This window comes from Clarias gariepinus, chromosome 27 (genome assembly GCF_024256425.1).
Source record: "Clarias gariepinus isolate MV-2021 ecotype Netherlands chromosome 27, CGAR_prim_01v2, whole genome shotgun sequence".
In the NCBI taxonomy this organism is placed as follows: domain Eukaryota; kingdom Metazoa; phylum Chordata; class Actinopteri; order Siluriformes; family Clariidae; genus Clarias; species Clarias gariepinus.
Window position 1 is genome coordinate 3,047,566 of NC_071126.1, and position 12,418 is coordinate 3,059,983.

Sequence of the window (12,418 nt, forward strand, 5' to 3'; positions counted from 1 at the left end):
TTCGATTCCCCGACGGGGAGACAGCTGCCTTTTCTTACAATATAAGAACTTTTTACCTTTTTACTGTTACTTACTGGGTTGGCCCCTTTTTTGCCTTGGTCCATGTTGACATGAGAGCATCACAAAGACTCACTGTTCACGGAACTAGTGTGAGATGATTTTAGATTCCTGTGGTCATTAATGGATCGACAAGATGAGCTTAGTTCCTACTTAAGTGGGCTGTGGCATTTACAGCATGATTAGTTGGAATTTAGGATCCAGCATGTGTCAAGAAAATTTTAGACTAGCTCATCTGGCATCAAAAACCATGCCATGTTCAAAGTAACTTAAATCGCCTTTCTTTCCCATTCTGATGCTCGGTTTAAACTTCAGCAGATTGTCTTGACCATGTCTACATGCAGTTGCACAGCTGTACCTAATTGAGTGTCTGGTGAGTGTACATTCAGATATACTCTAAAAAAATTAATATACAATTTATATTTTCTCATTTTTATTTGTTACTCACATACCCATACGCAGTATGATATGCAATGAAAAGCTTAAACAACTTTCCATGATTTTTTTTTTCCATGAAAAGAAAGACAGAAATACATATCACTGCTGTTAATATAAAGAAAGGATTTTCAGTAAAATAAAAGTCAAATGAAGATAAGAATGTAAAATGTAAAAATTGACGATTCAATTTACAATAAAATATATGAAATAGAGAAATTGCACAGAATGTGCAAAATATTATTGTCAGTGGTACAGTTTATTGTCAGTGTTAAGTCTTATTTTGTCTTGTTCAGACGGTATGCAAACTATAATAAATCCAGTGTATCAAGAAGTGAAGAAATGAAGTCTCTGAACAGCTGCTCAAAACACTACATCTCTACTGAGGTGAGGGCTACAGAGCCCTAGTCTTTGAGGGAAGCAGTAGTAGAATACATACTACTTAGTGTCTGATCAGTGACAGGCATGTGCAGTTCTGATTGGGGTATAACTTAAAGAATTAGATAATTCAACCTGCCGTTTTGATTTGAGCTGTTACACAGAGGCTCTAAGAACAGAGCGAGAACTACAGAGGAGTAAGTATACTGAAAGTGTGTTAAGATTGAGCAATAAACCCTTTGGCAACAATAAATTCTACACTGTGTATTTAATAACAAACAATAATGGAATGTTGGATTATGAGCATAAGTCGTTCCGGAAGCGGGCTTGTATTTCAAAATACTCCAAATCAAATTTTCAAATAAGAAATAATGGAAACTCAAATTAATTGTTGCATGCAAACTCAAATTAATCCTGAACTTTAAAGTATGTTATATTGTTATAGTAAACAGTACACGCGGGCACGAATGTTGATTATACAGTACGAAACGCGCACTTAGACCCAGCAGGGAAGACGATTACCCACAATTCCGCAGCGCAAGAGAGAGAAAAAACGTTTGCTTAGTTGTGATCACGTGACGCTTGGCGTCAAAACAAGAAACACATGCGTGATACATGATACTCGATACTCGTAAACCAAGACTTGCTCATTTTCCAAATCTAAATGTATTAAAAACACTCCAAAAACGCGTTACTCGCAATCTGAGGTTTCACTGTACCTAAGACTTTCACATTTACCTCACTGCTCATATCTTGTAATAATAATATATTGCACTGCATAGCGTCTATGGGAGCATGACAAAAGAACGACCAACTAGCCGTAGAACATTTATTAAGGAGAACCGTTCAATTCTGTTTACTGCACTTAGGCCTGGACTGACCATAGGGCAATGCCCGGTGGGCCAACGCACATTTTTGGGCCGGGGCTGTTAGTCATAATTTAATATATTTTTAAAATTTTATTAGGCCAATTTATTTATTACTGCAACGGAAGAGTATCTGAGACACGAATCGCGGCCCATTGGTTGACTGTGTTAAAGGACATCGAGCTAGTCCAATAAAATCTCAGGCCACGCCCTACCTCCCTCCTGGCCAGCCCTCATCTCCCCTTGACAAAATCTGCTATTTAGAGTTCGACCGGAGTTTGAGATGAGTCCTTCTATAACAATGAATAAACCAGAAAAAGAGAGAAAAGAGCAAGGGGGTGCAGAGAAGCTGCGGGAGAAAAGATGCAAATGCCTACAAGTGGAAGCAGCAAAATGTGCGAAAATCATAGAAATGTTTGCCAACACCACACGTTCAAATGCAGCTGCTGGTGTAGGGCCATCAAGATCTAGCTAAAATTAAGTACAAAAATCTTTGTTTTTTAAAATATCTGGCTACGTGGACGTGGACATGGCCCAATGGTTTGAGCAAGCTTTTTTCAAAAGAGAAAGTCACACACAACCAATACATTAAAAATTGTTACAATGTCTCAATATCTCAACTCAGTTTAAAATAAAAGCCAAAGAATATAAGTGTGTCTTAAGTAATGCCTTAAAAATTTCAATACCCTCAGCAGTCCTTATGTGAGCAGGTAAATCATTCCACAGCTTAGGTGCCACCACTGAAAAAGCTCGGAAAAAGCTCGGTCATTATTTTTTAATCTGGCTCTCGGAACATCCAGGTGCACCTGATTAGACGACCTTAGTGCTTTAACGGGAGTGCGGAAATGTAAAAGCTCTGATAAATATACAGGCGCCAACTCATTTGAAAATAGACAGGAAGCCAGTCTAGTGAAGCTAAGACCGGGGTAATGTGCTCACGCTTTCTAGTCCCAGTTAAGAGCCGAGCTGCTGCATTCTGAATCAACTGAGAACACTGAACTAACACAATCTTTTCAGAACTAACACAATCTTTTTGGAACTAACACAATCTTTTCATAATTGATCAAATCAGTCAATCTTTTTACATCCATGGACACTATGGACAATTACACGCACACCTTCCTTCATATCTACACTACATGTTGTACGCTTACATCCTGGACCATTGCACAAAGACACTTTAATAACTTTGCACACCTACCTTCACAACTACACTACATGTTTACGTTTACATCCTGGACCAGTGCACAAAGACACTTTAATAACTTTGCACACCTACCTTCACAACTACACTACATGTTTACGTTTACATCCTGGACCAGTGCACAAAGACACTTTAATAACCTTTGCACAAAGACACTTTGTTCTATGCATATTTGCACACCCAGTACAGTATATTTCAATTTGTACAGTATATTTCTATTTTTATGTACATCATATTTCTATTTTTATTTTTAGTTCTATTTTTCCTAGTTTAATTTAATTTTTCTATTTTATTTTCTATCGTATTTCTTTTATCCATATTTATTTCTTATTTGTAAACTTTAATTCTCTTTTAGGGTCAATGGCAGTCGTATAAGCATTTCACTACATTTCGTACTGTGTATGACTGTGTATGTGACAAATAAAATTTGAATTTGAATTTGAAGAGATGACTGATCCAATCCAATATATAAAGAGTTACAGTAGTCTAGTCTTGCTGTAATAAAAGCATGAATTACACTTTCAAACTCCTTACACGGAAGGTAGGGCTTGACTTTAGCCAACAGTCTCAGTTGAAAAACTAGCTTTTATAACAGCACTAATCTGTTTATCAAATTTAAAAGCACCATCAAAAATCGCACAGAGATTCCTGGTAAATAGACGAATATACAATCCTAAATCATCAAGTCCATCTACACAAGCACTCAGATCCTTAGGACAACCAAACATAATCTCAGTCTTATTTTCGTTAAGACAAAGACAGTTCTGATCATCCGCATAACAATGAAAGGAGATCCCCCAAAGGGAGCATATGCAAAGAAAACATAGGACTCAATCTGGACCCTTGGGGAATAATTTTCCATGCCAGACCAAACAAGTCCTCTGTCCACAGAGTCAACCATCAGAGTACCAGATGTGTACAGGTTTAACTGTACTTGCATTTTTCAAAAATATCTATACAGTAAATCGCATACAACATAATATTAACTTTCTTTAAAGCAGGCATCTGAATAATATTAAGCAGTTTTAGGATTTTTACAAAAGCCTATACTCCACTATACCTGAATTTCACTGACGGAATTGTAGATGCTTTGTCATATTATAGTCTGTTTTTATTCATATACTTAATGTAAAATAATTAAATATTTAATATTCTTCATGTTGTTGCATGTGTTTTTTTTTTATTCTCAACAATAATACAATAATTATAATAACAATAATTTGTTCATCTGTGGTTACCGTAGAATAAAAGTAACAGCGTCTGCAGTGGAACCGCTTTGGCCTTGATTTTGAAAATGATGCAACAGCGCCACAAAGCGTTCGTGGCCAAAAATATCCGTAGTGGTTTAGGGAAGGAATTCGGTCACTTCCGGTCGCCCAAAAGCGCGTGCACGCATTGGTGGTTCAGTGGTAGAATTCTCGCCTGCCACGCGGGAGGCCCGGGTTCGATTCCCGGCCAATGCAACACATTTTTTAATATATATATTTAAAAAAATGTTTAGATATATTTTCTTATGCAAATCATCATGTTTGATCAAAAAAAAATTGTACATATACAATTTCATATCATTTGTTTATTTACACATTGTATAAATCTTTCACTTTTTACTAAATACTTTCTTGGGGAGACACATTGTTACTAAACATACATGCCAAATTAAAAATGGCTACAGATCCGCTTGCCTATTACGAAATGTGGTCTTTATTTTAGTTTTATATGTTTCTTCCAGCTGCTTCTTGTGCTACTGCACCACCACCGCTTGACAGAGAAAAACAGGCATTGAGCCAAAAGAGGTTCCTAGCCAAATGTCCTCCTATGCTGGGACTATGAATTGTTTTCCCATACTGAATCTTCACTTAAATCTTTCCTTCTCACGTTCTAGAACAGTTTGTTTTATTTATTTATTTATTTATTGTTATTCTTTATTTACTAACTTATCCTAGTGACTATGACTTGATGACTCAATTCTTCTTTTACCAGGTGTGCACAGGTTTAACTGTACCTGCAGTTCTCAAAAATATCTATACAGTAAATCGCATACAACATAATATTATCTTTCTTTAAAGCAGGCATCTAAATAATATTAAGCGGTTTAGGATTTTTACAAAAGCCTATACTCCACTATACCTGAATTTCACTGATGGAATTGTAGATGCTTTGTCATATTATAGCCTGTCTTTATTCATATACTTAGTGTAAAATAATTAAATATTTAATATTCTTGATGTTGTTGCATGTGTTTTGTTTCATTTTCTTAATGTAACAATAATTAGTTTATCTGTGGTTACCGTAAAATAAAAATAACAGCATCTGCAGTGGAACCGCTTTGGTCTTGATTTTGAAAATGATTCAACAGCGCCACAAAGCGTTCGTGGCCAAAAATATATTACATCCGTAGTGGTTTAGGGAAAGAATTCCGTCACTTCCGGTCGCTCAAAAGCGCGTGCACGCATTGGTGGTTCAGTGGTAGAATTCTCGCCTGCCACGCGGGAGGCCCGGGTTCGATTCCCGGCCAATGCAACACATTTTTTAATATATATGTTTTAAAAAATGTTTAGATATATATTTCTTATGTAAATCTTCATATTTGATCAAAAGAAAATGTTGACTTGATACCTCACATGATCAAAGTAACGCTTCATTTTATTCTTCTTATATGTTTAAAAAGGGGGAAAAAATTATTGAACTGATTTGGTGACTAACACTTACATGAATGTGTTTACAGGGAATGAATGTTGCTCTCACTGCCTAAGACTAATTATAACGTTTAAATATTCATTCATAAAATGTTGACAATTTGTAGATTTGTAAGAAACAGAGGAGTATGCATTGTTAAAACATTCGGTTACGTATTGTTTCACTATGTCTGGTCGAGATAATCAGGAAAGTTAAATTGTGACTTCTATCTTTACTAGCACCAATGTTTGTATATTTTTGCCAAAATGTAAATGATGGAGAAGACCTTTGTTGTTGCAGGACTGTCTGACACACTCTCCTCATCGTCCGTTCCACCTCCACTGAAGGGTACACAAGTAGGTGTTGATTGTGTCACATTTCTTCTAAATAACAGTTTATCCATATAAACCGTCCTGTCATATTTATTTATGTAATGCATTGACTGTTGATGTGATTATTTATATAAATCTTTCTGTTAAAGGTAATCAGCTAACAATTTAGTTGCTTGTCACTCCTTCCTTCTTGCAACCCCAGCTCTATCATCTGTAAAAAGTCCTGTGCCCTTGCCTCGGGAGCTGATATTTCCCATGCCAGACCAAGCAAGTCCTCTGTCCACAGAGTCAACCATCAGAGTACCAGGTGTGTACAGGTTTAACTGTACTTGCAGTTCTCAAAAATATCTATACAGTAAATCGCATACAACATAATATTAACTTTCTTTAAAGCAGGCATCTGAATGATATTAAGCGGTTTTAGGATTTTTACAAAAGCCTATACTCCACTATACTGTACCTGAATTTCACTGATGGAAATGTAGATGTTTTGTCATATTATAGTCTGTCTTTATTCATATACTTAGTGTAAAATAATTAAATATTTAATATTCTTGATGTTGTTGCATGTGTTTTATTTTATTTTCTTAATTGATGTTGTTGCATGTGTTTTGTTTTATTTTCTTAATGTAACAATAATTAGTTTATCTGTGGTTACCGTAAAATAAAAATAACAGCGTCTGCAGTGGAACCGCTTTGTTCTTGATTTTGAAAATGATACAACAGCGCCACAAAGCGTTCGTGGCCAAAAATATATTACATCCGTAGTGGTTTAGGGAAAGAATTCGGTCACTTCCGGTCGCCCAGAAGCGCGTGCTCGCATTGGTGGTTCAGTGGTAGAATTCTCGCCTGCCACGCGGGAGGCCCGGGTTCGATTCCCGGCCAATGCAACACATTTTTTAATATATATATTTTAAAAAATGTTTAGATATATTTTCTTATGCAAATCATCATGTTTGATCAAAAGAGGGTTCGATTCCCGGCCAATGCAACACATTTTTTTAATATATATGTTTTAAAAAATGTTTAGATATATATTTCTTATGTAAATCTTCATATTTGATCAAAAGAAAATGTTGACTTGATACCTCACATGATCAAAGTAACGCTTCATTTTATTCTTCTTATATGTTTAAAAAGGGGGGAAAAATTATTGAACTGATTTGGTGACTAACACTTACATGAATGTGTTTACAGGGAATGAATGTTGCTCTCACTGCCTAAGACTTAATTATAACGTTTAAATATTCATTCATAAAATGTTGACAATTTGTAGATTTGTAAGAAACAGAGGAGTATGCATTGTTAAAACATTCGGTTACGTATTGTTTCACTATGTCTGGTCGAGATAATCAGGAAAGGTAAATTGTGACTTCTATCTTTACTAGCACCAATGTTTGTATATTTTTGCCAAAATGTAAATGATGGAGAAGACCTTTGTTGTTGCAGGACTGTCTGACACACTCTCCTCATCGTCCGTTCCACCTCCACTGAAGGGTACACAAGTAGGTGTTGATTGTGTCACATTTCTTCTAAATAACAGTTTATCCATATAAACCGTCCTGTCATATTTATTTATGTAATGCATTGACTGTTGATGTTATTATTTATATAAATCTTTCTGTTAAAGGTAATCAGCTAACAATTTAGTTGCTTGTCACTCCTTCCTTCTTGCAACCCCAGCTCTATCATCTGTAAAAAGTCCTGTGCCCTTGCCTTGGGAGAAGATATTTCCCATGCCAGACCAAGCAAGTCCTCTGTCCACAGAGTCAACCATCAGAGTACCAGGTGTGTACAGGTTTAACTGTACTTGCAGTTCTCAAAAATATCTATACAGTAAATCGCATACAACATAATATTAACTTTCTTTAAAGCAGGCATCTGAATGATATTAAGCGGTTTTAGGATTTTTACAAAAGCCTATACTCCACTATACCTGAATTTCACTGACGGAATTGTAGATGCTTTGTCATATTATAGTCTGTCTTTATTCATATAATTAGTGTAAAATAATTAAATATTTAATATTCTTGATGTTGTTGCATGTGTTTTGTTTTATTTTCTTAATGTAACAATAATTAGTTTATCTGTGGTTACCGTAAAATAAAAATAACAGCGTCTGCAGTGGAACCACTTTGTTCTTGATTTTGAAAATGATACAACAGCGCCACAAAGCGTTCGTGGCCAAAAATATATTACATCCGTAGTGGTTTAGGGAAAGAATTCGGTCACTTCCGGTCGCCCAGAAGCGCGTGCACGCATTGGTGGTTCAGTGGTAGAATTCTCGCCTGCCACGCGGGAGGCCCGGGTTCGATTCCCGGCCAATGCAACACATTTTTTAATATATATATTTTAAAAAATGTTTAGATATATTTTCTTATGCAAATCATCATGTTTGATCAAAAGAGGGTTCGATTCCCGGCCAATGCAACACATTTTTTTAATATATATGTTTTAAAAAATGTTTAGATATATATTTCTTATGTAAATCTTCATATTTGATCAAAAGAAAATGTTGACTTGATACCTCACATGATCAAAGTAACTCTTCATTTTATTCTTCTTATATGTTTAAAAAGGGGGAAAAATTATTGAACTGATTTGGTGACTAACACTTACATGAATGTGTTTACAGGGAATGAATGTTGCTCTCACTGCCTAAGACTAATTATAACGTTTAAATATTCATTCATAAAATGTTGACAATTTGTAGATTTGTAAGAAACAGAGGAGTATGCATTGTTAAAACATTTGGTTACGTATTGTTTCACTATGTCTGGTCGAGATAATCAGGAAAGGTAAATTGTGACTTCTATCTTTACTAGCACCAATTTTTGTAAATGCACACACTCTCCTCATCGTCCGTTCCACCTCCACTGAAGGGTACACAAGTAGGTGTTGATTGTGTCACATTTCTTCTAAATAACAGTTTATCCATATAAACCGTCCTGTCATATTTATTTATGTAATGCATTGACTGTTGATGTGATTATTTATATAAATCTTTCTGTTAAAGGTAATCAGCTAACAATTTAGTTGCTTGTCACTCCTTCCTTCTTGCAACCCCAGCTCTATCATCTGTAAAAAGTCCTGTGCCCTTGCCTCGGGAGAAGATATTTCCCATGCCAGACCAAGCAAGTCCTCTGTCCACAGAGTCAACCATCAGAGTACCAGGTGTGTACAGGTTTAACTATACTTGCAGTTCTCAAAAAAATCTATTTACATTAAATCGCATACAACATAATATTAACTTTCTTTAAAGCAGGCATCTGAATGATATTAAGCGGTTTTAGGATTTTTACAAAAGCCTATACTCCACTATACCTGAATTTCACTGACGGAATTGTAGATGCTTTGTCATATTATAGTCTGTCTTTATTCATATAATTAGTGTAAAATAATTAAATATTTAATATTCTTGATGTTGTTGCATGTGTTTTGTTTTATTTTCTTAATGTAACAATAATTAGTTTATCTGTGGTTACCGTAAAATAAAAATAACAGCGTCTGCAGTGGAACCACTTTGTTCTTGATTTTGAAAATGATACAACAGCGCCACAAAGCGTTCGTGGCCAAAAATATATTACATCCGTAGTGGTTTAGGGAAAGAATTCGGTCACTTCCGGTCGCCCAGAAGCGCGTGCACGCATTGGTGGTTCAGTGGTAGAATTCTCGCCTGCCACGCGGGAGGCCCGGGTTCGATTCCCGGCCAATGCAACACATTTTTTAATATATATATTTTAAAAAATGTTTAGATATATTTTCTTATGCAAATCATCATGTTTGATCAAAAGAGGGTTCGATTCCCGGCCAATGCAACACATTTTTTTAATATATATGTTTTAAAAAATGTTTAGATATATATTTCTTATGTAAATCTTCATATTTGATCAAAAGAAAATGTTGACTTGATACCTCACATGATCAAAGTAACTCTTCATTTTATTCTTCTTATATGTTTAAAAAGGGGGAAAAATTATTGAACTGATTTGGTGACTAACACTTACATGAATGTGTTTACAGGGAATGAATGTTGCTCTCACTGCCTAAGACTAATTATAACGTTTAAATATTCATTCATAAAATGTTGACAATTTGTAGATTTGTAAGAAACAGAGGAGTATGCATTGTTAAAACATTTGGTTACGTATTGTTTCACTATGTCTGGTCGAGATAATCAGGAAAGGTAAATTGTGACTTCTATCTTTACTAGCACCAATTTTTGTAAATGCACACACTCTCCTCATCGTCCGTTCCACCTCCACTGAAGGGTACACAAGTAGGTGTTGATTGTGTCACATTTCTTCTAAATAACAGTTTATCCATATAAACCGTCCTGTCATATTTATTTATGTAATGCATTGACTGTTGATGTGATTATTTATATAAATCTTTCTGTTAAAGGTAATCAGCTAACAATTTAGTTGCTTGTCACTCCTTCCTTCTTGCAACCCCAGCTCTATCATCTGTAAAAAGTCCTGTGCCCTTGCCTCGGGAGAAGATATTTCCCATGCCAGACCAAGCAAGTCCTCTGTCCACAGAGTCAACCATCAGAGTACCAGGTGTGTACAGGTTTAACTATACTTGCAGTTCTCAAAAAAATCTATTTACATTAAATCGCATACAACATAATATTAACTTTCTTTAAAGCAGGCATCTGAATGATATTAAGCGGTTTTAGGATTTTTACAAAAGCCTATACTCCACTATACCTGAATTTCACTGACGGAATTGTAGATGCTTTGTCATATTATAGCCTGTCTTTATTCATATACTTAGTGTAAAATAATTAAATATTTAATATTCTTGATGTTGTTGCATGTGTTTTGTTTTATTTTCGTAATGTAACAATAAATTGTTCATCCGTGGTTACCGTAAAATAAAAAATAACAGCGTCTGCAGTGGAACCGCTTTGGTCTTGAATTTGAAAATAATACAACAGCGCCACAAAGCGTTCGTGGCCAAAAATATATTACATCCGTAGTGGTTTAGGGAAAGAATTCGGTCACTTCCGGTCGCCCAGAAGTGCGTGCACGCATTGGTGGTTCAGTGGTAGAATTCTCGCCTGCCACGCGGGAGGCCCGGGTTCGATTCCCGGCCAATGCAACACGTTTTTTAATATATATATTTTAAAAAATGTTTATATATATTTTCTTATGCAAATCATCATGTTTGATCAAAAGATAATTTGTACACATACAATTTCATATCATTTGTTTATTTACACATTGTATAAATCTTTCACCTTTTACTAAATACTTTCTTGGGGAGACACATTGTTACTAAACATACATGCCAAATAAAAAATGGCTACAGATCCGCTTGCCTATTACGAAATGTGGTCTTTATTTTAGTTTTATATGTTTCTTCCAGCTGCCTCTTGTGCTACTGCACCACCACCGCTTGACAGAGAAAAACAGGCATTGAGACCAAAGAGGTTCCTAGCCAAATGTCCTCCTATGCTGGGACCAGAGGTGTGGATCCGAGTCATGTGACTTGGACTCGAGTCAGACTCGAGTCATGAATTTGATGACTTTAGACTTGACAAAATATAAAAAGACTTGCAACTCGACTTGGACTTCAACATAAATAAGTCGGACTTTCACTTGGACTTGCGCCTATTGACTTGTAAAGACTTGCTACTTCCCATAAAAAGCCCAAAGATAAAAAGTATGTTAACACGGACCGCTCTATCTCTGTTTATGTGTCTGTGCGCGTGTGTGTAACAGAGCGCATGCGGCACGACATCCAATGAAAGTACCGTAGATTCTTTTAATTCGACAGCGTCCAACGTGACAACAACGTGCACGCGCCAGTTCGCGAAATGATACTGAAGGTAGCTTTGTGTTGCTATAAAAAATTGTCTATATGCGCGGACCACTGAGCTTCTGCGGAACGCAGAAAAGGCCAAAAAGGAAATTGTTAGCGTTTTTTAATCCCCTGACGAACTCTAGCCATCAGGATGTGTTTCCCTTGTTATCTTGGACATATTTAGAATGATGAACCTCGGCTGAGTCACTTGCAGGCTGTAAACATGTCAGTACATGCGTTGTATTGTTTATATTTAATCACTTATGATTTGCTGATTTTTTTATATGCAGTTTGGGTTTATTCAAATAATGTGACCTAGTGAATTGACATCACACGGATAAAATGCTAATTATCTCGCATAATACTAATAATACTAATAATTATTATTATTATTATTATTATATATTTATTTATAATAATACTTATTATTAATATTATAATATATAATATTTAATTATGCTATAATAATAATAATTATTATTATTATTAATGTCTTGAGACTGTATCTGACGGGTCTCTATTTTGGCATTATGGTTTTGCTGAAAAGGCATATTTGATATGAAATATCAGACAAAATCCTGACATGTTTACAGCCTACAAGTGACTCGGCCGAGGTTCATCATTCTAAATATGTCCAAGATAACAAGGGAAACACATCC

At 35.5% G+C, this 12,418-nt stretch overlaps 1 long non-coding RNA gene and 6 other non-coding genes across 7 annotated transcripts; all 7 read left to right on the forward strand.

The window, feature by feature from the left end:
* The first annotated feature begins 372 nt into the window (after positions 1 to 372).
* LOC128515347 (uncharacterized) lies at positions 373 to 7,456 on the forward strand. The gene is made up of 4 exons (XR_008356607.1): positions 373 to 430; positions 5,917 to 5,972; positions 6,151 to 6,255; positions 7,398 to 7,456. It is a non-coding gene; the product is annotated as an uncharacterized LOC128515347 (long non-coding RNA).
* Positions 4,333 to 4,403, forward strand: trnag-gcc (transfer RNA glycine (anticodon GCC)). Its single transcript has one exon. It is a non-coding gene; the product is annotated as a tRNA-Gly (tRNA).
* Positions 5,390 to 5,460, forward strand: trnag-gcc (transfer RNA glycine (anticodon GCC)). The gene has a single exon. It is a non-coding gene; the product is annotated as a tRNA-Gly (tRNA).
* On the forward strand, positions 6,768 to 6,838 carry trnag-gcc (transfer RNA glycine (anticodon GCC)). Its single transcript has one exon. It is a non-coding gene; the product is annotated as a tRNA-Gly (tRNA).
* Positions 7,457 to 8,206: 750 nt separating the features above from the next.
* Positions 8,207 to 8,277, forward strand: trnag-gcc (transfer RNA glycine (anticodon GCC)). The gene has a single exon. It is a non-coding gene; the product is annotated as a tRNA-Gly (tRNA).
* A 1,317-nt stretch (positions 8,278 to 9,594) lies between these two features.
* On the forward strand, positions 9,595 to 9,665 carry trnag-gcc (transfer RNA glycine (anticodon GCC)). Its single transcript has one exon. It is a non-coding gene; the product is annotated as a tRNA-Gly (tRNA).
* A 1,318-nt stretch (positions 9,666 to 10,983) lies between these two features.
* Positions 10,984 to 11,054, forward strand: trnag-gcc (transfer RNA glycine (anticodon GCC)). Its single transcript has one exon. It is a non-coding gene; the product is annotated as a tRNA-Gly (tRNA).
* The last annotated feature ends 1,364 nt before the right edge of the window (positions 11,055 to 12,418 follow it).